This window comes from Schistocerca nitens, chromosome 5, assembly GCF_023898315.1.
Source record: "Schistocerca nitens isolate TAMUIC-IGC-003100 chromosome 5, iqSchNite1.1, whole genome shotgun sequence".
Lineage (NCBI taxonomy): Eukaryota > Metazoa > Arthropoda > Insecta > Orthoptera > Acrididae > Schistocerca > Schistocerca nitens.
In genome coordinates this window covers 868,695,614-868,722,940 of record NC_064618.1, presented here as the reverse complement: position 1 = coordinate 868,722,940, position 27,327 = coordinate 868,695,614, and positions in this window count along the sequence as shown.

Genomic DNA, 27,327 nt, shown 5'->3' with positions numbered 1-27,327 from the left:
AAACAATCACAGCAGCAACAACAACTTCAACAAAAGCAACAACAGCAGCTACATCAACAGCAGAGCCACCTCTGGTACCAGCAGCGGCAACATAATCAATGGTAGCAGGACCAACTACACCAAAAGTAGTAAAAACATCAAGAACAGTTACAGTAACAACAACAAATAGCAGACATTTGTAAAGGCAAAAATCTTTGCCTTTACAAATGTCTGCTTGCGTCTGTGTATATGCGGATGGATATGCGTGTGTGTGCGAGTGTGTACCTGTCCTTTTTTCCCGCTAAGGTAAGTCATTCCGCTCCTGGGATTGGAATGACTCCTTACCCTCTCCCTTAAAACACACATCCTTTCGTCTTTCCCTCCCCTTCCCTCTTTCCTGATGAAGCAACCGCTTGTTGCGAAAGCTTGAATTTTGTGTGTATGTTTGTGTTTGTTTGTATGTCTATCGGCCTGCCAGCGCTTTTGTTTGGTAAGTATCATTATCTTTGTTTTTAGATATATTTTTGCGGCGTGGAATGTTTCCCTCTATTATATTTGATTTGATTTCAAAATATGTCTGCTTGTGAGATATCTGCTTGTGTCTGTATATGTGTGGATAGATATGTGTGTGTGTGTGCGAGTGTATACCCGTCCTTTTTTCCCCCTAAGGTAAGTATTTCCGCTCCCGGGATTGGAATGACTCCTTACCCACTCCCTTAAAACCCACATCCTTTCGTCTTTCCCTCTCCTTCCCTCTTTCCTGATGAGGCAACAGTTTGTTGCGAAAGCTTGAATTTTGTGTGTGTGTTTGTGTTTGTTTGTGTGTCTATCGACCTGCTAACGCTTTCGTTCGGTAAGCCACATCATCTTTATATATATATATATATATATATATATATATATATATATATATATATATATATATATATATATATATATATATAATAGAGGGAAACATTCCACGTAGGAAAAATATATCTAAAAACAAAGATGATGTGACTTAGCAAATGAAAGTGCTGGCAGGTCGACAGACACACAAACAAACACAAACATACACACAAAATTCAAGCTTTCGCAACAAACTGTTGCCTCATCAGGAAACAGGGAAGGAGAGGAAAAGACGAAAGGATGTGGGTTTTAAGGGAGAGGGTAAGGAGTCATTCCAATCCCGGGAGCGGAAAGACTTACCTTAGGAGGAAAAAAGGACGGGTATACACTCGCACACACACACATATCCATCCACACACATACAGACACAAGCAGACATATTTAAAAAAGTGCCAGCAGCACTTTCATTTGGTAAGGCACATCTTCTTTGTTTTATATATATATATATATATATATATATATATATATATATATATATATATATATATATATATATATATATATATATATAAAACAAAGAAGATTAGAAGGGTTTATATATATATATATATATATATAGTAGAACAATTACAATATATAAAGACACAGAAATGCCTTATCTTTAGGTAACAAAATAAGGTAAAAAATTATAGTACAATAGATGGAAATAGGAGGATATGCAATTCCAGCTTGCGAGAAATCTACAAGGTATTTACTACTTTAAAAAAAGATCCACCAGAATGTACAAGGCTTGAGCAATGAATATGAACAATTAGATGTGTTTGTAAATGAAACTATGCCTGATGTACTTGCTATTAGTGAAAACTGGTTATCTGGTAAGAAATTAGAATTTTTGAACCTCTAAACATGGTACTAGCTAATAAGTTTTGCAGAACTTTTATCAGAGGTGAGGGTGTGTCAATTTATGCAAAAAATGTATTTGATTTGAATTCTATAGACGTAAGTAAATATTCATTAGAAGGGATAATTGCATTATGTGCAGCACACATAAAGACACCAAATGATGAAATTTATCTTATATATTTGTATAGACCACCAGGTGGAAACTTGGAAGTCTTCTTAACAAAGTTTTGTGAAATGATAGAGAATGTTTTTATATAACAGCTGAATAAGTTAGTAATTATAGCAGATTTCAACATAAATGTAGTAGCAGATAAGTTATAAACTAGACTGTTCAAGTATACCCTGCTTGAATATAATGTAAGATTACTGATAAACACTGCAACCAGGGAGACTGAAACATGCCAGTCTGCAATAGTCAACATAATCACTGGTATTCATTTAATGATCTTACATCTTTCGTTATTGTAAGCACTTTGTCAGACCACCACGCAGTAGAACTATGTGTGAAAACAAAAAAGGTTCCTAAACACAGTTGCTATAAATATATTAGGATGAATACAGACCAAAATATAACTCATTTGAATAACATGCTAAGGAATGTGGATTGGGACAGTATTCTAATGACATATTATAGTTATGACACATTGTCAAGTGAACTATACAACATTCTCAACCAAGCCTGCCCATTAATAAAAAAGAGAATTCAGTCATATGCCGTAGCCCAAAACGGGATATCAAGTTCTGTCACTAAGGCTAGAGAAAAACTAAGATGGTATGAGTATGCTATGTTAAATGACTTAAGCAATAAAAAATTAATAGAAAAGTTAAAAAGGTATCAGAAATACTATAGAGACCTCCTAATTTCTGAAAAACGGAAACATTTTGGTAGTGTAATTCAAAACTCAAATAATATCTCCAAAACTTCATGGTCACTAGTAAACAGAGAAATAGGTAAATCTGGTGAAACACAACTGAAAATCACTTGCTAACAAATGGCACAATAGGAACTCACCAGAATAAGGTAGCAGATTTATTTAACAATTACTTTGCTTCTGTTGGCCCCAGCATAAACAGTCAGCTTAAAAATGATAAATGCAAATTCAGAGGAACACCAGTGTCAGGTAGTACTTTTTTGACACCAACGAGTGAAGAAGAAATAATGAAAATAATGAGTAGCTTAAAGTATTCTCATGCAGCAGGATATGATGGTCTTAGTCTGGATACTCTTAAGAAATGTATACATAAAGTTGCATCACAGAAATCTAGTAGAAAACTTGTGACCCATATCTGATCCTCAAATAATATCCACAATCTTTGAGAAAGTAATATACATAAGGGTCTGGAACTTCCTGGAATGCAAGAAAGTGATTTCCAAGGGGCAGCATTTGTTTGTCAAGGGGTCATCCACCATTACACCAGCATCCAACTTAATCAAAGATATCATCCAGGCAATAGATAATAAAGAACATGTATGTGGCATATTTCTAGATATAATCTGATTAGATCCTACTTGACAAATAGGAAGCAGTTTGTGTCTATTAGCAGTACAGAGGGAGCATACAAATGAAACACTACTGACATTAATTTTGGTATCCCACAGGGGTCAATATTAGGACCACTTCTTTTTATTATTTATGTTAATGATATTCAGTCTACAACAAACCCTGCTACAGCTATCTTATATGCAGATGATACCACGTTAATATGCCGCAATGCAAGCCTCCTGCAGCTTGAAGTGGAATCTAGTACTGCAGTAGGCATAATACTGCAGTATTTTAATGAAAACAGACTCAAATTAAAAACAAGTAAGTCAGACTATATTGAATTTGATCTTGGCAGGCAAAAAGCTCATTAAACCCAAATTTTAATGGGTGATGAATACATTAAAAAAGAATACTCGACCAAATTTCTTGGTCTGACACTTTTGCAGAGTTAAACTGGTATGATCATGTAAATGATATTTACAAAAAGCTATCTACTGTCATATATGCCCTACGATAACTGACACCTTTTTGTAACATTACCACTCTGAGGCAAATATATTTTGCACTATGTGAATCCCATCTAAGCTATGGGATAGGGGTATGGGGATCCAGCAGTAAAGGTAATATGAAAAGTGTACTTAACCTACAAAAGAAGGCACTTAGAATTGTGGGAAAGAAATGTGACAGGGAGTCCTGCAGAAATTTGTTTAAAGAATTACAAATAGTAACTGTTCATAACCTGTATGTCCTTATGATATCATTATGGCAGTAAACAGTAGTAAAACACTTAATAAATAAATACATGATCGCAACACTAGAGGTAAAGAGAGACCCCAGAACATCTCTCACAGAACAACACTTAATGAGAAAAGCTCTAACTATACAGGCATAAAACTACTCAATTGCTTCCATCCTCTTATATCCGAATTGTGCATTACAGAACTAAACAAAAATTGAAATTATGGCTCCTCTCCGTTTCTGTGATTACTCTGTGATGAAGCAAGCCAGGATATTTTTACTTCCCCTATTGTTTTGCCATCTGCCTCCTTAAAATTTATTTTTTCATTTTTAACTAATTTGCATTAGCATACGTGAGTATAATCTGCATTTTCATAAAAGAGAAAGGTTGACCCTCAGTTTTAAAGAATACAACACCATGTCTAATTTTGTGCTTAGTTTTATGTATGTAATTGATTTTCTAATTAATTTTGACTATTCCTAGTTAATAATTTTGTTATAGGGTGAAATCAGTAACTGTTTTGTAACTTAAATCTATTGTTGAATTATAAACAAATATAAATTATATACTAATAATAAAAATTTTGGAAGATGAAATACTAGTAATCTTAAAGTATCTATTTGGCTCTATTCGAAAACTTGTTAGCAAAGCCAGTCCTTCATTAATTCCAAAGTAATTAACAGTTTTGTCAAAAGTATTGTTTGTTTAACTATATATATACGTTAATTTCATGATTGAAACAAATAGTTCAGCTTAAATCTTGTAGTAGGAGAAACTGTTAAAAAGAAGGAAGATTTTGATGTATTCAGTTAATTTAATGAATTAGATTTTAATTGTAATTTCTGTAAATTAAGCATTGAGCAATGTGTAGTTTCAGCATCTATTATTGTGAGGATATATAAGGGCCCAATGTTTAGTCATGGGACAGTCAGTCCATGGCTGGGTTTCAGATGAGGAACCTGTATGGTTGGATCAACAACAATGTAACCATGAAATAAGTGTTACACGAATAGGCTGTGTGTTAAAACAATGACAGTGTCTGTTATATATATTTGAAAGACTGTCAAATGTGTGATTAGGATTTTACTGCTGGTAGATCTACAAGAGTAAACTATTGTAGAAGTATGTGGATGTTTGTCTGCAACCTATTAATGAGGCTTATCGAAAGTTAAACACTGACCATATACAACTGTGTATTATTTGGGTGGTTGTGAACAGTGAAAGTAAACACCTGTGAAACACAGCTGTGACAACTGTGCACATGTCGAATACATTATTTACAGTAGTCAGTGTCGAAATTACAAACCTCATTTTTCAGCCAGTGTAGCAATCCAGTATATTGAGAGCGACGACAATCAACAAAGAAATAAAGCAAGGAACATCACATTTGTTGTCCCAATGTGAGGACTATTGTATGTGGGCACAATAAACTTGAACTCACGAACTTTGACAGTGAAGTGTGAACTTGAGCGGCTTAGAGCGATTTCAATGGAGAAGATGCAACAGCCAATCACCACTGGGGTTTCACAGCCACAGTAGGAGAGCACCAATCAGCGAGCGGGTTCTATGGAAGCAGCCACTGAGTACAGGAGCATCCAAGCAGCACACAGGTAGACACATTCGACCGAGATAACAAGATGCATCGCTGAGAGAATTACAACTTGCAGCTGACAACGAGTAAAGATGACAACCGCTGTTTTATATTAAGTGATACATAATGAGTGGCCCTAACGAACAAGACTGTGTGACTGAGAACAAAGCTGTAGAGCTTAAGTTGTTAAATGAACAAAAATACCTAAATGGGACTGGTTGTGTAGACAATAGTGTTTATAAATCAGACATGAATGTAACTTTGAATGATGGGGACGACAGTCCTATTGTAGATGGAATGATAAAAGCGTCATACACATTGTAATGAGTTGTGAGCAAAATGGACGAAAACAGTACTGAAGTAGACGAAATTGTTAGGGTTAAGGAGGAGGAAACTCTTAGTGAAAATCAGCAAGGGCAAAAGACTATGGCAGGTGGATATGTGGAAGCGATGTTAATGCAAATTATGAGTAGTGTGAGTAGTATGTGTATGAAAGAAGACATTGGTAGTATTAAAACTGACATGACTAACTTAAAAGATAAACTGAAGAAAGAAATTACCAAGGAAATTAAGGTAGTTACCACTTGTCTTTCAGAATTAAATAAAAAGGTTGAGGCAGTAGGGAAAGATGGTGATGGAAAGATAAAGAAAGTAGTACAGAATATTAATGAGAAATTAACATTGATGAGAAGTAACCTTGTAGGAGAGAGAAAGAAGATTTGTGATGATTATAAGGGTGGAGGCTTCTGAAAAACAGTGTAAAGATGAAGTCAAACCTGCCAGGAAATTTTGTGCTGAAAACAGGGTTAAACTTAAGAACCAAATTGCTCAGATTAAAAATGGTTTAGAAACAGAGGTAGAAGCCAAGTGTGCCGTAGTGGTAGAGGAATGTAGATTAAAAATTGGCTGAAATAGAGAAAAACATGGAAGAGGTACTAAATCTAAAGCATAGAGTATGTAGTATCCCAAACAGTCCTTCATTTGTTAGTTATAAGAAATTTAATGATTTTGCACTGTATGGGGAAGTGTGTGCATCCACTGGATTTTATTAGGGAATTTAATGATTTGCCTGAAACGTGGAATGACAGAGAGAAAATGTCATTTGTGAGAGGCTTCTTGAAAGGGGATGCTTATGGATGGACAGCTCAGGTAGCTGATAGTTGTACTTCATGGCAAAGCTTTGAGAAAGCATTTTCAGATGAATATTGGTCCAAAGAGAAGCAGGAGAGACTTTTGAGTGAATTTTGGGGAGGAGAGAGATTTACTCTTGGAAGGGTACTGTGGAAGGTTTCTGTCAGCTTTGGATAAACAAACCGCAATATTTGGACAAAGAGCTAGGTAGTGGATCAATAATTATGGGTTCATAAATTAAGTTGCCTCAGAAAGTTAGAGAATAACTTGTATCTGCCCCAAGGTGTAATATTAGTGATTTCTTGAATTATGTTTATAAAGTAGAGAGGGTGAAGCTCTCAGTGGAAGATCTTAGAAGGAATTTTGACGACAAGAATCAACCAGGGAGAGAATTTCAGGTAAACAGGATTAACAGGACTAATTACAGTAGAAATACAAAGAATGGTTGGATGGGGGATAGCCACAATGGGCACGGAAATGGTAGGAGAAATTCAAGTAAAAAAAATGGAGTAGATGATTTTAATTCAGGATCAAACAATTTAAACCACATATTGCTCCAGTTTTCGCTCGCACTAGAGCAGGTAGTGATGAAGGACCAATTGTACATAAATGTGCTGTAATCACAGGTAAGGTAAATGATAGTGGTAAGACAAGTGCAAATTCTAATTCTAGTGAGATTTTGAATGATGGTGTGGGTAGCAATGTTTACCCCATAAAAGGAGAGGAGGAACTTACTATAATAAAATCAAGTGATGAAACACTGGGTGTTGCTGTTGCACAGAATGTCCAAAGTGTCAAATTGGATGTTAAATTTCTAAGAGAACATAAGAAATTCAGGTGTTTTGCTTTGTGGTATAGTACTGGAAACAAGGATCAGCTAATTAGGCAAATATCTGAGGACAATGAAAGTGACAGTGGGTCTGATTCTGACAGTAGTTGTAATGATATTAGCAGTCACAAATCCAGTAATATTGAGGATGAGGTTTTTGAATTTCTAATTGATGATGATGACAATGTGTAAAGTAAAGAAAGAATTAAAGAGGATAATATTAGGCGTAGTGAAGAGTCAGAGTTTGAGAGTGGAAATGAGGAAGAGGACCATGCTATTTGTCATTTGACTGTGTCTCATGATCAATTTCGTAAGCAGGCTGACAGTTTTTCCAGGGAAAGTATTGATGAGGATTTGTTGTATGAAGAAGATCACATGATAGGTAAAAAGGAAGTGTGTCAGCGTGTAATAACAGGAATTGTACAGGGTATAACTGTTAAGTGTTTACTGGACAGTGGTAGTGATTTGAATAGCATTTCACAGGTAATTTTTGAATCTATTAAGAACACAGAGGGTATAGTAGTGATGCATGTGTATGGTATAAAAATTATTTGTGCTACTGGTAAGCTGTCAAAGGGTGTGAAACAAGAGGTACTATTAACTATGGAATTGGCAGGACAGCTGTTGGAGTGCAATTGGTTGGGGATTCAAAACCTCCGCAATGATGTAATATTTGGGACTAATTTCTTGTGCAATTAACAAGCAGGGGGTTCAACATTCTGTGTTGGATTCATTATGTAGCGATCATAATGACCCCAGTGTCTGTCTCACTTTTCATGTTTCAAGAGGCAGTCAAACTCTTCTACTATCCTATCTGTAGTTTATAATTGAATCAAAGCCATTCTACCTTCAACTTTCATATCTATGCAATATGCAGTATCAAGCATGTTTAATCCTTGGTAATAATATTAATTGTGGTATAGTAGAAGTGTTTGTGTTTGGTGCAATCAGTATATGTGAGATAACTATCTATCTGTGTCATTGCGCAGCCATTTCTAACATTAAGGGATTACGAGTTCAAACACAGTTGCCTGGAGTAATGTGCAGAATATATAAGCAAGGTTTGTATGTATATCACCCTTCCACCTATAATGTCAAACAAATAAAAGTTTTTCTAAGTGATAATTCTGTCTGATCGGTTTGCCTTAGGATGAGGATCTGTTACTGTGGAGGGTTTTTCTGTAGAATCAGTTTTGTATTATATAAGCAGAGCAGGTGTTCATTTATTAGATAATGATTCAATAATGAAATAATAAAATAATGAATAAAGTTAGTGTCTTAATGGTTAGGGAACCTATCTCTGCAGTAGGGATATTTTCTTTTTTTGAGAATGCTCTCCACTAGCTAACAGGGTAAGAAAGGTAAGTAGAATAACGGAGCTGACAGACATGCTTCAGTAATGAAAAGGACAATGGTATGCAAAAAAAAAATGTTCTGTAACTGTATTGAGGATGTAACATTTCTGACTAGGCAACATTGGGTACTGTTTGTATTGTGCAATTCATAACACTGCAGCTGAGAATGAGAGTTTAGCAGAGGGTAATGTTTTAGTGAGCTAGAAGTCATATAATGCTGCATTATCGGATCTATAGGTTATCTAAAAAACTTTCTATTTGCGTTCTGAGGAATTATGAGGTTGAGGTGGTAATAATGGAATGATGAACAGTAATTTTGCCAATCAGCTGATAGCTGTGGTAGTAGACTGATGTGAATATCCTGACAGGTAAACTATTTGGAAGCATTTTCTGAGGGATTAATTTTCTAGTTGAATGAGAGTGGTGCTCAGAGTTGAGTACAGAAGTGTAATGTGTAATGTAATGTGTTTTATTCATCTCATAACGTACACAATTTCAGAACATATGTCTCATGTACAGGATACATGTGAAGGTTACAATTTGCTTATTTAAAATTTTTTCACACTTACAATAATACTTTGTGGAGCGTTTACTTGCTTGCAATTTGTCAAACTTACAGTATTTACATCTACTCTAACTATCATAAATTTCTATTCCGTTTTAGGGACCCAGCTCAAAGTATCACTTTGTCCTTCATGAAATATTCCACAGAGTAGTAGCATCATTCAATTAGAAAAACATGTAACTTGTTTTTAAAATGTTTATCGTGATATTCATTATGTCACACCCTTTTATAGTGTTGTGAATCTTCATGGCTATATACCAAGGAGTTTGAGCACTCATTTTTAAGCAATAATAGGTGAGCATGAAGTTCTGTTTATGTCTTGTGTCATATGAGTGTTCAAAATGATTTTTTGAATAGATCAGCTGTGCTGCACAGGAAAAGAGCCACCTCAAAGATGAATAAAGAGAGGACAATTTTATTTTTAGGTCTTTAAATAATGTTTGGTATGATACCCTCGGCTGTGCAGAGCACATGTTGTGAATGATTCTTTTTTGCAACTTTAAAATTCGTGTAACATTTCCCATGTTTCCCCAAAAAATTATTCCATATCGAATAACTGATTCGAAGTAGCTATAATATGCTATTTTCCTGGTGGCCATATCAGTGGCACAGGCTAAAATTTCCATTGCAAATGCATGGCTGTTTAATTTATTTGCTAGATATTCTATATGAGAATTCCAACTCAAAGTTCTGTCCAAGTTTATTCCCAGGAACCTGACTGTCTCAAGTTCTTCCATTATTTTATTGTTGTGAGTGTCACAGATTTCTTCAGTTTTTGAATGTTTTGCTTTAAAACTCATCATGTGGGTTTTTGAAGTGTTTAGCCTTAAGCCATTTTGACTGAACCATGTTTCCAGGTTACACTTAACATAGTCATGACACTTTGTGGTATATTGTCAGCATTTTCATTTTTAGTTAGTGCAGAAGTATCATCTGCAAACAAAGTTAAATGAGTATTTATATTGAGAGGCAAGTCATTTACGTAGTACAGGAATAAAATGAGTCAAAGGATTGAGCCTTGAGGAACACCTTGTGACACAGTTCTCTGCTCGTAGAAGTGATCTGCGCCATTTTATGTGATTACCACCGTTTGTTTCCTCTCCAAGCGATATTGTGCAAACCATTTCCAAGCAACATCCCTTATTCCATACCTGTTGAGTTTGAAAAGCATCAGGGCATGGTTTATGGAGTCGAATCCTTTTGTAAGATCACAGAATATTCCTGTGACCTTAGCTTTCCTGTCTAGTGATGAAGTAATTTTTTCGATAAACTCATTTATCGCATCTACTGTGTTTTTGCCTTGTTGGAAGCCAAATTGGTTATTTGAAATGATATTATTCTGTGTGATGAAGCTTTGTATCTGCAAAGCAGCAATTTTTTCAAATATTTTTGATATGACAGGGAGTATAGAGATGGGGCGATAATTTCACATAACATATTTTGAACCTTTTTTAAACAATGGTTTTACTTCCATATATTTCAAGAGATCAGGGAAGTAACCTCCTTCATAGGATTTGTTTATTATGGGAGAGAGAGGATGAGCAATTATGTTGCAAAGTTTTTAAATTATTTTGGTGGGTATACCATCCCAGCCAGCAGAGTTTTTGTCTTTTAAGGAGGGTATGACGTTTTCAACAAATTTTGCTCAGGCTGTGTTGAATTTTTTGAGACATTCCCTGGTACTGGCGTTTAACCCAAAACCATTCACTTTCTGCTCATAATTTGCTACTTCTAAATCAGATTTTGCTATATTAGTACTCATTGAAGCACTCATATATTTGAGCTGGACATACAACCAATTTTTCCCTAAGTTTGATTTCTAAAATGTCTTTTTTATGATTTCGGACACCTAATTCAGACTTAACTACAGACCACACTGCCCTTGTTTTATTTTTCTGCCCTAGAATGATCTGTTATTTGCCATTTGTTTTGAAGCTTTCATAACTTTAAAAAATAGTGTTATAGTTTCTAACATATTTTACAAAATCAGGATCTTTGTTTTACTTCAGTTGATTGTGTTGCTTCCTTTTCCCCTCACTCTATATTTTTATTCCTGGTGTGATCCATCCTATCTTACTTGATGTTTTGTTGCAATATATGATCTTAGCGGGAAAGCTTCATTAAATACTTCAAGAAAACTGTTTAAGAATGTAATACAGTTATCATTTGTTGATACACCATCGCCAAAACACCACATAACTTTACTTAGTTACGCATAGAATGTTTCAATATTTGTTTTACTGAAACTTCTTTTGATATATGTTTTTCTTATATTACGTTTATCAGCTTTTGGCCCTGAGAGAAATAAGGCTGAGTGATCAGAAAGTCCTAAGTCTAGACAGAATTATCAAAGTAGTCCATAGTAATTTGTTACAATGTTGTCAATGCATGTTGCTGACTGAATATGTTCTCTGGTGAACTCTAAAAAATTTAGTTGAAAACGAGACTTTTTTATTGAATCAATAAATGTTGTTGATTCTTTATTATCATTTGCAGTGTTTATATTAAAATCTGCTGCTATTACAATTTTTTTCTTTCCTTTCTTTAGTTTATCTAGCAAGCACTGGAGTTTAGAGAGGAATGGCATGACTAATGCCCTTTCTGGAATTCTATAAATTGAAATGACCAACATATTAAGGTCTTTAAGCTCTACGCAACAACTTTCGAATATGCAGTCTTCATTTAAATAATTAAAATCTGTTTTCACTTCATAGCTTATAGAAGAGTCCAGGAGTATGCAGCAACCTCCATGAGACTTTTTCTCCCTGCAGTAGCTGTTTGCAACACTGAAGTTTTCAATTTTATTTAAAATATTTATTGTATTAGAGCTAAGCCTGTGTTTATTTAAACAAATAATTTTTATGTTTTTTCGTTCTGAGAGAAGAATTTGAAACTCATTGAGTTTGTAACTCAGGCTGCTGGAAGATTTAGAACTTAAGCCATTTATATTCCAGTGCATCAAATAAGAACTTTTGTTGTTTTAATGGTATTAAGCGTAAATTTCGTAGACACTCTTTAGCAGATTTCTTTTCAGCTAACAGGCATTTTTCTTTTGCATCCCCTCCAGTAAATATTAGTTTTCCTTAGTTAAAGATTTTGATGAAGGTCATTGATCCTAGTCTGTTTAGATGCCATCCATCATTGTCTAGACATTCCTTGCCTAAAAACTTATTTAATTTATCAATATTGCACCTAGTCTGTCACAACACTCATTAATTCTGCAATTGATTTCACTGATATAACTGTCACTCACTGGCCTCCTGCTTATGATTCCGCTGATCACTACCCTGCAAGCAGGGTTAATTTTTCTGGCTGATCGTATTATATTTTTTGATTCTTTAATAATTTCTTCTTCGCTGTATCCTCAGAGGAAATTTGTTCCAACATTGATGAAAACGGCTTTTTTAAATTTTTTTCGCTTCTGTTTCGATATTTTCTCTTGAGTTTGTAATATTTTTGAAATAGTTACTGAGCTGATGGGACCTAATTCCTGGGTGGATTTCAACTTCACAGGTTGGCACTACGACATTTTTGAACATGGAATCGCCAATTATGAGAAATTCATTTTCAGCTACACTTCTAATACTATGACGTCTTTTGTTCTCGAACTTTCCACTTGTCCATTCATATGTAGTATTTATGCGTACTGAGTCTGCAATTGTGATAATTTACGTGACGTGAAACGCTCGTCTTGCAGGGAGCGCGTATTTGTATCTCTCCGCAAATGGCGCACTTCCTTGTTTGCATCGAACATTTTTTGGGATTTGTTTGAGCTGCAGTTTTCTAAATAAGTAAGGTCCACATATTCATTTCTATGCGTTAATAGTGATTGTGGTTTTATTGCTTCACAGGACGCCTCATTACCGTTTTTTGAAACTAGGTTTGTATCACTCTGCATCCACAAATTTTCATCGTTTCTGGTGATGTACTGGTAGACCCCGCAGACAGTCTTTTTGACGCTTAAGTTCGCTGTTTTCGTTTAGTAGACTAATGCTAACAAGTCGGCCTTGAGGAATTCAATTTCTTTCTGCAGCACTTGAATAACAGTTTCTTTTGCTGTCACTTCACTTTGGAGATCAGCCTTTTCTTCACTTAAACATGTCCGTAAGCAATTATCACAAGAAATCATCATTTATGAATTTTAGGAACACTTTTGCACACTTTTCATGTATCCAGAAGCGACATGTTACATGCAGAATTCCTTTTACAAAACGTTTTTTACATTCCTTGCCCACTGCACTGCTACACGATTCCTTTTTTGAGAGAGCTGCACTATTACACTGACCTACTGCACATTTAGAGTTTTTTTCTATTTTGCAAATAGAAAAGAGACCCAAATCTTTAAACAGTACTTTAACCAGTTTCAGACAGTTATGACTTAGAGTAATGTTTTGTAGTGCACTTGATTTTAAAATTTTTTCTAGTCCACACCTTTCGTACTATAGTCAAATTTAATGCTGATTATTGTAATGTTACGAGAACTATGTAATGTATTTATTTATGATGTAACGTCTACCATTTGCCATTAGTGTTAAACAATGTTTTTAGACTTAAGTTAGAAGCAAAAGTAAATGTACTACAGTATAGTATATTGTCTAATTTTTTCATGTACTGTAGTAGAGGAGAACCATTTCCAAGGGAACTGAAAGCAGTGCATTTCCTTACTAACTGCCACTTGGACCTGTTGAAGGCGTGAACAACTTGGTGAGAAAATGTGTAAAAGCTCATTAAAAGAGTGAAAGTGCTTGTGAAAATTACTAAACATTGAGCAACTGAAATTTTCTGTCTAAACAGGAATGCACAGTGTAATTTGACTTTTTGCAACACATGAGAGTATAACTTTTTAAGCAAGACAGATCTCATAGAAATTGATATGTATCATAGAATGTAATCATTGTTTACCCAAAAAGTACATCACTTATAATGTAGATGCCTATTTTTGTGTGTACACTACTGACCATTAAAATTGCTACACCAGGAAGAAATGCAGATGATAAATGGGTATTCATTCGACAAATATATTACACTATAACTGACATGTAATTACATTTTCACGCAATTTGGATGCATAGATCCTGAGAAATCAGTACTCAGGACAACCAACTCTGGCTGTAATAACAGCCTTGATACACCTGGGCATTGAGTCAAACAGAGCTTGGATGGAGTGTACAGGTACAGCTGCCCATGCAGCTTCAACACGATATCACTGTTCATCAAGAGTAGGGACTGGCGTATTGTGATGAGCAAGTTGCTCGGCCACTATTGACCAGACGTTTTCAATTGGTGAGAGATCTGAAGAATGTGCTGGCCAGGGCAGCAGTCCAACATTTCCTATATCCAGAAAGGCTCGTACAGGACCTGCAACATGCGGTCGTGCATTATCCTGCTAAAATGTAGGGTTTCGCAGGGATCGAATGAAGGGTAGAGACACAGGTCGTAACACATTTGAAATGTAAGGTCCATTGTTCAAAGTGCTATCAATGCGAACAAGAGGTGACCGAGACGTGTAACCAATGGCACCCCATACCATCACGCCGGGTCATACGCCAGTATGGCGATGACGAATACATGCTTCCAATGTGTGTTCACCTCGATGTCACCAAACATGGATGCGACCATCATGATGCTGTAAAATGACGTTTTGCCTTTCGTGCACCCAGGTTTGTCGTTCAGTACACCATCGCAGGTGCTCCTGTCTGTGATGCAGCGTCAAGGGTAACTGCAGCCATGGTCTCCGAGCTGATAGTCCATGCTGCTGCAAACGTTGTCGAACTGTTGGTGCAGATGGTTGTTGTCTTGCAAACGTCCCCATCTGTTGACTCAGGGATCAAGACATGGCTTCACGATCCATGACAACCATGCAGATAAGATGCCCGTCATCTCGACTGCTAGTGATAAGAGGTTGTTGGGATCCAGCATGGCATTCTGTATTATCCTCCTGAACCCACCGATTCCATATTCTGCTAACAGTCACTGGATCTTGACGAACGCTAAAAGCAATGTCGCGATACAATAAACCGCAATCATGATAGGCTACAATCCGACCTTTATCAAAGTCAGAAACGTGATGGTACGCATTTCTCCTCCTTACACATGGCATCACAACAACATTTCAGTAGGCAGCGCCAGTCAACTGCTGTTTGTGTATGAGAAATTGGTCGGAAACTTTCCTCATGTCAGCATGTTGTAGGTGTCGACACCGGCGCCAACCTTGTGTGTATGCTCTGAAAAGCTAATCATTTGCATATCACAGCATCTTCTTCCTGTTGGTTAAATTTCGCATCTGTAGCTTGTCATCTTCATGGTGTAGCAATTTTAATGGCCAGTAGTGTGGGCTGTTAAGCCCAATTTCTGGGGTCACTTGTGGTCGTTGAATTGTCCAGTTAGCTATTTGCAATATCTTCTCGGTCAGTCCAATGGGGGGGGGGGGGGGTGATATGACGAAGCACGCAGGGATATTTTTACTTACCCTTCGTGTTTTACCATCTGCCAACTTAAATTCATTTTTAACTAATTGGCAATAACATATGTGAGTATAATCTGCATTTTCATAAAAGAGAAAGATTGGCACTCAGTTTTAAATAATGTAACACCAGGTCTAATTTTGTGCTAAGTTTTATGTATGTAATTGATCTCCTAATTTATTTGGATTATTCCTAGTTAATACTTTTGTTACGAGGTGAAATCAGTAATTGTTTTGTAACTTAAATCTATTGTTGAATTATAAACAAATATAAATTCTGTACTAATAATAAAAATTTGGAGGATCAAATACTAGTAATCTTAGAAATATCTTTTGCCTCTATTCGAAAACATGTTAGCAAAGCCAGCCCTTAATTAATTCCAAAGTAATTAACAGTTTTGTCAAAATTATTGTTTGAATAACTATATATGTTAATTTCATGATTTAAACAAATGATACAGCTTAGCCCTTGCATAGTAGAAACCATTAAAAAGAAGGGCGATTTTGATGTATTCAGTTAATTGAATGAGTTAATCTCTGTAAATTAAACATTGTGTAATGTGTAGTTTCAGCACCTATTATTGTGAGGATATATAAGGGCCCAATGTTGGGTCATGGGACAGTCAGTCCATGACTGGGTTTCAGACGAGGAACCTGGATTGGTTAGATCAACAACAATGCATCCATGAAATAAGTGTTACACGAATAGGCCATGTGTTAAAACAATGACAGTGTCTGTCAAATTCATATGAAAGACTATAAAATGTGTGGTTAGTGTTTTACTGCTCGTAGATGTACAACACTAAACTACTGTAGCAGTATGTGGATGTTTGCCTGCAATCAATTAATGAGGCTTACCAAAAGTTAAACACTGGCCATATATAACCACGTACTGTTGGGTGGTTGTGAACGGTGAAAGTAAACAACTGTGAAACACAACTGTGCACATGTCGGCTACATTTTTTACAGTAGTCAGTGTCAAAATTACAAACCTCATTTTTCTGCTAGTGTAACAATGCAGTATGTTGAACCGAGGACAATCAATGAAGAAATAAAGCAGGCAAATGTCACAACTCACATTGTGATATCTATCATTCCTATTATTATGGTACATACTTCTTTCTACTGCACTATCCAGTCTGTCAACATATCATAAAAACTGTTCAAAAGTATAATTAAAAAAAAAAAACATATCTTCCCACTGACTTAAAATTTAAATTTACCTGGGACAGAGCTTTGGCTTCAAGAAATTGTTTAACGAACTTAATCTTTTGATTATCATTAATGCCTGTCACAAAACTATCTCTGCAGTGGTGGAGAAAATCCACTGGAAGTAAATTATCTGTTATAACATCAAGTTAAACACATATATGTCAAAACGACACAAGACATGTAAATCACAGAGCAAGTTGACCAAGCAAAACATGTGAACACAGTAACATTGAAATTAGCACTGAGTCCAAATCTAGCGGCCGCTGCTCGGCTGGCCGCTTAGGTGGCGCAGCTGCTGCATGGCTGGCAGACAGCGCCGCATGTAGAGGACATGCGTAATTGCGCAGCGGCGCTTTGAATGATCGGCGAGTCACAACACTTTTCCCCCCTTCGAAATTTTTGCACTGGTCTTGATGGAGGTGGCCTGTAGATTGCTAAGTCCATAGGCATTGTTTGACTGGCCGTAAAGTCTTGAGGAGGAGGCTTCCCGTACGGACGGAAGTGTCCTCGATGATAACGGGTCGAGATGACAGGAGACATAGGGGTCGAGTGTGCTGGGGCCCCGTGCACCAATCTGCCTGTTGCAGCAAGTCCGGTTGTTATAACAGGAGACATGGGCGATGTGTCGGCGTCCATAGACAAGTTGAGTTGCTCTGACAATTGATGGTCTTCCGGTTCCTGCATGAGCACGTCTGCCGGTGGCGTCCATTCTTGTGCTGGCACTGAGATGATGGTGAGAGGGCTGTGTTGTGAGTAATGAGAGATGCCAAGATCCCGAGCATCAGGTAGAGCCAAAGGAGGTGTAATGGCACTCGGAACAGGCAATGCTGGCACACGAGGCCGAAGCTGGTCCGAATGACGCACTGCAACACCCGTGTCCATCTGGATTTCATACAGGCATCGGCCACGGTGTCGTAGGATTCGGCCAGGACTCCATTTTGGCCACCTGCCATATCCCCCTACCCATACAAGGTCGCCGTCAGTAAAGTGGCCAAGTGAAGGCACCTGCGGCCATGAGGTGGAAGGCCGCAGAAGATGAAGTAGCATGCGAGGCTGTCGGCCATGTAACAGCTCAGCCAAGCTGTGGTCGCCCATAGGGGTGAAATGGTAAGAAGCCAGAAATTGGAGAAGCGCATCATCAGCAGCAGAAGAAGTCAGGAGTTTCCTCATCTGAGCCTTAAATGTGTGGACCAGTGGTTCAGCCACACCGTTGGACTGTGGATGGAACTGAGGGGCCGTGACACGCATGACGCTGTGACTGGCACAAAAATCAGCAAATTTGGAAGAGGCCAATTGCGGACCATTATCAGTGACAAGAGTGGTGGGAAGGCTTTCCAAAGAGAAAATGCAAGCTATAGCATTTGTGGTTGCCACGGTGGTAGGCGACGTGCAATGGACAATGAAAGGAAAGTTGGAGTAGGCGTCAATTACGAGTAGCCAATAAGTACCTAAAAAAGGTCCCGCAAAGTCAGCATGAATTCCCTCCCAGGGCTTCTCAGGCGAAGGCCACGGTGACAAAGATGACTTCGGGGTGGCGGCCTGTGATGCACAAGGGCCGCAGGCAGCGACCATGTATGTGATTTCAGAGTCGATGCTGGGCCAGTACACATGACGACACGCCAGAGATTTTATGCGAGAGACACCCCAGTGCCCTTGGTGAAGGAGGCGCAAGACCGACGCATGCAAAGACGCAGCTACCACAACACACGGCGAAGCATTGTCGGTGGAAAGGAGGATAACACCATCCCTAGCTGTGAGGCGGTAGCGCAAAGCGTAGTAGTTCCACAATGGATCAGAAGTCTTAGTGGACAGATGAACTGGCCAACCCTTCTGAATACAGTGTAAAACCCGGGAGAGGGTAATATCAGAACGCGTAGCAGCCGCCAGCCGGTTCCCGGTGATGGGAAACCTGTCCACAACCTGCTGCTCGGCAACATCCAGGTGGAAACACAAAAGTTCGTCCCTATCGAATGCCAGATCAGGACCCATGGGAAGGCGAGACAGAGCATCAGCATTCGCATGTTGAGCCGTCGGCCAGAAATGAATTTCATAATTGAAACGAGACAAGTAAAGAGCCCAATGCTGGAGGCAGAGTGCAGCCTTGTCGGGAAGTGACGTTGAGGGATGAAACAAGGAAACACGTGGTTTGTGATCTGTGACAAGATGAAATTTGGATCCATAGAGAAAAACACCAAACTTATGAAGAGCATAAATAATGGCCAAAGCTTCTTTTTCAATTTGAGAATACTTTTGTTGGGAATCCGTGAGCGTTTTGGAGGCATAAGTAATGGGTTGTTCAGAATCGTCGGAAAAACGGTGTGCAAGGACTGCACTGACCCCGTATTGAGAGGCGTCTGTGGCAAGAACAAGATGTTGGCCAGGTCGATAAGTAGCCAGGCACGGGCCCTGTTTTAGCATAGTCTTCAATTTCTGGAAAGCCACATCGCATGATGCGGACCAGTGAAAAGGCACGTTTTTATGCAACAGGTGATGCAACGGCTGAGCCACCGAAGCAGCAGACCGTAAAAACCTGTGATGGTAGGCTATTTTCCCCAAGAAGGCCTACAGTTCCTTAACAGATGTAGGGCGAGGAAGGGCATCAATCGCAGCAACATTTTGCTGAAGTGGATGACTACCATCCCGAGAGAGTTGGAACCCCAAGTACGTGATAGATGCCTGAAAAAATTGTGATTTCTGAAGATTACACTTAAGACCAGCAGTCTGTAAGACATGAAAAAGTGTGCGGATATTCTGAAGATGTTCTTCAGTGGTGGAGCCAGTGACAACAATGTCGTCCATGTAATTGATACACCCAGGGACAGGGAGCAGTAATTGTTCCAAGAATCGCTGAAAGAGAGCAAGGGTGCTGGCAACCCTGAATGGCAAGCGTTGGTATTGATAGAGACTGAAAGGCGTGTTAAGGACCAGAATCTGCCGGGAAGCAGCGTCGAGAGGAAGTTGATGATAAGCTTCTGACAGGTCAATTTTAGAAAAATATTGGCCTCCCAAAAGTTTAGTGAACAATTCTTCAGGTCGGGGCATAGGGTAAGTGTCGATGAGGCACTGCGCATTTACAGTGGCTTTGAAATCGCCACAGAGACGAATATCACATTTGGGCTTAGAAACGACAACGACAGGAGAGGACCACTCACTGGAAGTGACAAGAACAAGAATCCTGAAGTAGTAAGATGATTCAGCTCCCGTTTTACCCAATCACAAAGGGTCACAGGAATGGGCTGAGCCTGAAAAAACTTAGGCCGAGCAGTGGGTTTGAGCGTGATATGAGCTTCAAAGTCGTTTGCATGGCCTAACCCAGGAGAAAAAAGGGACGAAAATGTCGTCGACAAGGAATCCAATTGAGCCAAGGAATCCAATTGAGCATACGGAATAGCATCAGAGACGATACTGACAGTCATCTATGGAGAACCCAAAAACGCGAAAGGCATCGAAACCAAAGAGATTTTGTGCGCTACTCTGGTCGACTACAAATATGGGAACAGTGTGAACGACAGATTTGTAAGATACCTCAGCATTAAATTGTCCCAAGAGAGAAATCTTCTGTTTATTGTACGTCTGTAATTGCCAAGTGACGGGTGATAAGAGATGAGAACCCAACTGAAGATACGTCTTAGAATTAATGATAGTGGCAGCAGAACCAGTATCCACCTGTATGTGAACATCACGACCAAGGATTTGGACTGTGAAGAATAACTTCCCTGAGAGGGAAGAAGTGCAACTGACAGACAACACAGAAGTAGAATCAGCATCACGGTCATGAACATCATGTATGCAGTCGGATTTGCAAATGGAAGACACATGACCCTTCTTTTTGCAATTGTGACACACGGCCGAACGTTGGGGACAATCCTCTCGTGAATGTTTCGTAAAACACTGCGGACATGAAGGAAGTTGCTGGGAGTTTTGCTGCAGTTTCTGAGAGGTTTGTTTACGGGTAGGCCGAGGCTGTGCATGGGAGCGTACTGCGGCCACATCAGCCAGCGGGGACACGCCGCACGCGTCGTCACCAGCGCACAGAGATTGTATGTCCCCAACGTCACCCCAGGCCTCTATTTGCACTCCAGCGGCGCGAGAAATTTCAAAAGACTGCGCGAAGGATAGGACTTCATCTAGAGTCAGATTTGCCAACTGAAGGGCACGTTGTCTCACTTCTTTGTCAGGTGCCGACCAGATAATAGTATCCCATACCATGTAATCTGCGTAGGATTCTTTGTGAACGTCAGTAACAAATTGACACTTTCGACTGAGGCCGTGAAGCTCAGCAGCCCAAGCACGATAGGATTGATTTGGTTGTTTTTGACAACGGTAAAAGGCAACACAAGAGGCTACCACATGTGTTTGCTAACGAAAAATACAGACAGAAGTGAGCACATTTCAGCAAAGGACAAAGATGCAGGATCTTTCATCATAATATTGGGGCATTGAAGAATAAAATTGATGAGCTTCTGCTTTGTTTAGAAGATATAGAAACTGAGAATTAATAGATGCACTATGCCTGTCTGAACATCACATTGTCACTGATATGCAAAAGGTTAGCATCAATGGGTACAAATTAGCTGCACCTGTAAGTAGAGATAATATGATGAGAGGAGGAGTTGTCATATATGTCAAAAGCTTCCACAGTGTAAAAAATTTTGAAACTAAAAAATTTTGTGTAGAGCAACATATGGAAGCATGTGCCACTGAACTCAAACTAAATGTAATTGTTACAGCGTATAGGTCCCCCTCAGTGAATTTCCAGGTATTTCTAGAAAACTTGGACGCTTTGTTGTGCTATCTGTCAGACAGGGGGAAGCAAATTATCATTTGTGGGGATTTCATTGTTGATTCCCTGAAAAAGTGTAATAGGAAGAATGACCTTCTAGTATTACTCAGTTCTTTCAATTTGAGCTCCGTCATTGATTTTCCTACTCGGATAACAAAGAACAGCAGTACATTGATAGATAACTTTTTTATAGACCAAGATAAGTTTAAGGACATAAATGCTTATCCTGTTGAGAATGGTCTTTCAGATCATGGTGCACAGCTAGTTACGGTACATGACATAGCTCCATGCAGTATATCAAATCAGACTTTCAAAGCAGTGCGTTCAATTAACAATATAAATATTGCAAACTTTAGGGAAAGCCTATAGCAGCTAGACTGGGATGAAGTGTATAAGGAACCTGATGCAAACTTGAAATATAACTTATTTCACGATACATTTTTAAGGGTATATGAAAATTGTTTTCCCAAGAAAATAGTTAAACATAATTCCAAGAAAACATATAAAAAACCTTGGCTAACTAAAGGAATAAGAATATCTTGCAACCATAAAAGAGAACTGTATCTAACAGCAAGAAGGAGTACTGACCCCAAAATTATTCAATATTATAAAAACTATTGTGCGGTACTAAGAAAAGTTATTAAAAAGTCCAGAAGCATGTGTATCATGTCTGAGATCAGTAACTCTGATAACAAAATTAAAGCAATTTGGAATATTATTGAAAGGGAAACAGGGCAACCAAGAGCACAGGAAGACTTTAGTGCCATAAAACTGAATGACAAGTGTACTAACAAACAATCAGAAATTGAAAATATTTTCAATAATCATTTTTTAAATGTTGTGGAGAAAATAGGATCTAGATCTTCACTAGAAGAGGCAAGGCTACTAATAGAACAGGCCATACCTGTGCAGTTTGAAACAACTGTAATTCCACCAACCTCTCCCTCTGAAATCAGTAAAATAATAAACTCACTGAAAAGTAAAAGCTCTTACGGAATTGATGGCATTTCCAGCAAGGTACTTAGCTTGTTCCCCACAGATAAGTAGGATTCTCAGCCACTTATGCAATAGCTCTTTGGAGCAAGGTGTTTTCCCCGATAGACTGAAATATGCCATTGTAAAACCATTGCATAAAATGGGGGATATGTCGGATGTCAACAACTACCGCCCAATCTCTCGTCTGACAGCTCTATCAAACATTTTTGAGAAAATAATGTAATCAAGAGTAGCCTCCCATATTTGTAAAAATAAAGTACTAACAAAATGTCAGTTTGGTTTTCAGAAAGGCTTTTCAACAGAAAATGCTATATACGCTTTCACTGATCAAATATTAAATGCTCTGAATAACTGGACATCACCCATTGGTATTTTTTGTGATCTCTCAAAGGCCTTTGATTGTGTACATCATGGAATTCTTTTAGATAAGCTAAATCATTATGGTTTGAGTGGGGCAGTGCCAAATGGTTTAATTCATACTTAACTGAAAGAATGCAGAAAGTTGACATAAGTGGTTCACGTAATGTTATAACAACAGCTGATTCCTCAAACTGGGGGGCTATCAAGTACGGGGTCCTAAAGGGTTTGGTCTTAGGTCCTTTACTGTTCTTGATATACATTAATGACTTACCATTCCACATTGATGGAGATGCAAAGTTAGTACTTTTTGCTGATGATACAAGTATAGTAATAACATCCAAAAACCAATAACTAAGTGATGTACTTGCAAACGATGTTTTTCACAGAATTATTAAGTGGTTCTCAGCAAATGGACTCTCTTTAAATTTTGATAATTCACTGTATATACAGTTCTGTACAGTAAATGGCACAACTCCAGTAATAAATATAGACTTTGAACAGAAGTCTGTAGCTAAGGTAGAATTTTCAAAATTTTTAGGTGTGTCCATTGATGAGAGGTTACTGGAAGCAACACATTGAGGGTCTGCCGAAACGTCTGAGTTCAGCTCCATGCGCTATTAGGGTTAGTGCAAATTTTGGTGATAAGAAACACAGTAAATTAGCTTACTATGCCTACTTTCATTCACTGCTTTCGTATGGCATCATATTCTGGGGTAATTCATCATTGAGTAGAAAAGTATTCATTGCTCAAAAACGTGTAATCAGATTTGAATGTAGATTTCCTTAAAGACTCTCCCAATATGAACTTTTTTGAGTTAGTAACACTATCATTCGACTTAATTCCCACTGTAAAGTTCCCCACTAGGATAGCCACTTGCTCACAAACAGCCATTGATAATATCTTTATAGAAAAGTCCAATGAACAAAATTATATTACAAAACCAATAGTCAATGGCCTCTCAGACCATGACATGCAGTTCCTTCTGTTAAATGTTAATACTGAACAGGATATAAAATTTGTTAAATCTGAGCTCAAGAGGGTAATCAGTAAGACAAAAATTGATTATTTTAGGACACTCCTTTTTATTTATTTTTATTTATTTATTTATTTATTCATCCGTGGAACAATAAATATTGTATGGATGTTGTCAGATTACAACACATGAGCACACATACATTTACAGTTAAACAGGTTTCTCATATTTTGTGTAGTTTTTATAACTAGTCATACACATATTTATAATTACATAATATTTTGGTGATAATGTCATATGTTGCTAATAATCTACATCTATGTTAAATATTCTTTTACAGTATAACAACTTTTACTTACTAAAAAGGTTTTAAGCTTTTGTCTGAAAGTGAGGGGCTCATTTATTTCTTTAATTTCTTGTGGTAATTTGTTATACAGTTTTATCCCATTATAAAATATACTTTTTTGCGTCTTTGCATTGTTTTTTCTGTCTAGATGGAGGTGGTGACAAGCTCTTGTTCCATGGTCATGTATTAGGCTGTTTGTGTTGTACATGTTGAGATTTTACTTAATGAACATTATGTTCTGAAAGATATACTCACAAGAAACAGTTAGAATTCCTAGCTTTCTAAATAATTCTAGACAGTGGGCCCTGTTCAGAGACATTCACTGGACTGATGTTTACAGTGCTCATGGCATGAATGAAAAATATAGCACTTTTGCTAATAAAGTGCTTATCTTATTCGAACACTGCTTTCCCCCACAACTTACCAAGGTTAGAGCAAAGTCTACAAAGAAGCCATGGATTACTCGAGGAATAGGGGTATCTTGTAAAACAAAAAGAAAATTGTATCTGTCAATCCGAAACATTTCCAATGTTGCTGCTATAGCACATTATAAGAAATACTGCAAAATATTAAAGACTGTAATATGGATGTCAAAGCAAATATATTACAAGGAAAAGATAGTCATATCAGATAACAAAATAAAGACAATATGGAATATAGTGAAGGAAGAGACCGGTAGAACCAGACATGAAGAGGAACAAATAGCATTAAGAGTAAATGATACATTGCTGACAGATGTGTATAGTGTTGCAGAACTTTTTAACAAACATTTTATAACTGTTACTGAAAAGATGGGGTTGTCAGGTTCGGTAGATGCTGCTATGGAATACCTCAGACCAGACATTTCAAGTAACTTCCATAATATGAATTTGACCCTCACTACCCCAACAGAAATAATGTCCATCATAAAATCTTTAAAATCAAAAACATCTAGTGGGTATGATGAAATATCAACAAAGTTAATTAAAGAATGTGATTCTGAGCTAAGTAACATATTAAGCTGTCTGTGTAACCAGTCGTTTATCAGTGGAATATTTCCTGAATGGCTGAAATATGCTGATGTTAAGCCACTGTTTAAGAAGGGAGATAAAGAAATAGCATCAAATTTCTGTCCAATTTCACTGTTGCCAGCATTCTCAAAAATTTTCGAAAAAGTTATGTACAGTCGGCTTTATAACCATCTTATCTCAAATAACATACTGTCAGTCACATTTTGGATTTCTAAAAGGTTCTGATATTGAGAAGGCTATTTACACATACAGTAAAAATGTGCTTAATTCATTAGACAAAAAATTGCAGGCAACTGGTATATTTTGTGATCTGTCAAAGGCATTTGACTGTGAGTGTAACAGGAAATGCTGCAAAATGGTTCAAATCTTATATCTCTGGCAGGAAACAAAGGGTGTTATTAGGAAAGAGACATGTATCAACCTATCAGGCATCATCCAACTGGGAACTAATTACATGTGGAGTCCCACAAGATTCCATTTTGGGGCCCTTACTTTTTCTTGTGTATATCAATGACCTTTCATCAGTAACATTACCAGATGCCAAGTTCATTTTGTTTGCCGATGATACAAACATTGCAATAAATAGCAAATCAAGTGTAGTCTTAGAAAGATCAGCCAATAAAATATTTGTGGACATTAATCACTGGTTCCTAGCCAGTTCTTTGTCACTAAACTTTGAAAAAAGACACTACATGCAGTTCAGAACTTGTAAGAGGTGTCCCACGAGTATATGTGTAACATACGATGACAAGATGATAGAAGAAGTGGACAGTGTTAAATTCTTGGGATTACAGCTCGATAATAAATTCAACTGGGAGGAGCACACCACAGAACTGCTGAAGCGTCTTAACAAATCTCTGTTTGCAATGCGAATTTTGTCAGACATAGGGGATATAAAAATGAAAAAGCTGGCATACTATGCTTACTTTCATTCCATAATGTCATATGGGATTATTTTTTGTGGTAATTCATCAAGCCAAGCTAAAGTTTTCCGGGCACAAAAACGTGCAGTAAGAGTTATATGTGGTGTGAACTCAAGAACATCCTGCAGGAGCGTGTTTAGGGAACTAGGGATACTAACTACTGCTTCCCAATATATTTATTCCTTAATGAAATTTGTCATTAAAAATATATCAATTTTTCAAACCAACAGCTCAATTCATGGAATCAATAATAGAAATAAGAGTAATCTTCACAAGGATTTAAAGTCACTTAGTCTTGTACAAAAAGGTGTGCATTATTCAGGAATACACATTTTCAATAACTTGCCAGCAGCCATAAAAAGCTTAACAACCAATGAAATTCAGTTTAAGAGAAGCCTAAAGGATTTATTAGTGGCCAACTCCTTCTACTCCATTGATGAATTTCTCAGTAAAACCAACTGATTTGTATATAAGTACAATATAACTTCTGCACAATTTCAGTGCAGTAATGTGTGCATTGAAAATGTGTGTGTGTGTGTGTGTGTGTGTGTGTGTGTGCGTGTGTGTAAGTACAATCTAACTTCTGCACCATTTCAGTGCAGTACTGTGTTCATTGTAAATAAGTATTATAGCAGTTGTATTACATGTTTATTACCTTATAAATAAACAAAAAAAAATTATTTTAAATTCAGTGCATTAATATTTGTAAAATGACTCTTTCATATAGTGTTCATTAAAAAATGACGATCATTCCACTTGGGACCTGTGGAATGGTGCATTAGCTTATTTGTTTTAGTGTAAATATTTGTCATGTATTGTTGTTTTTCTGGCATGTTCCACATCCTGGAGGACCTCC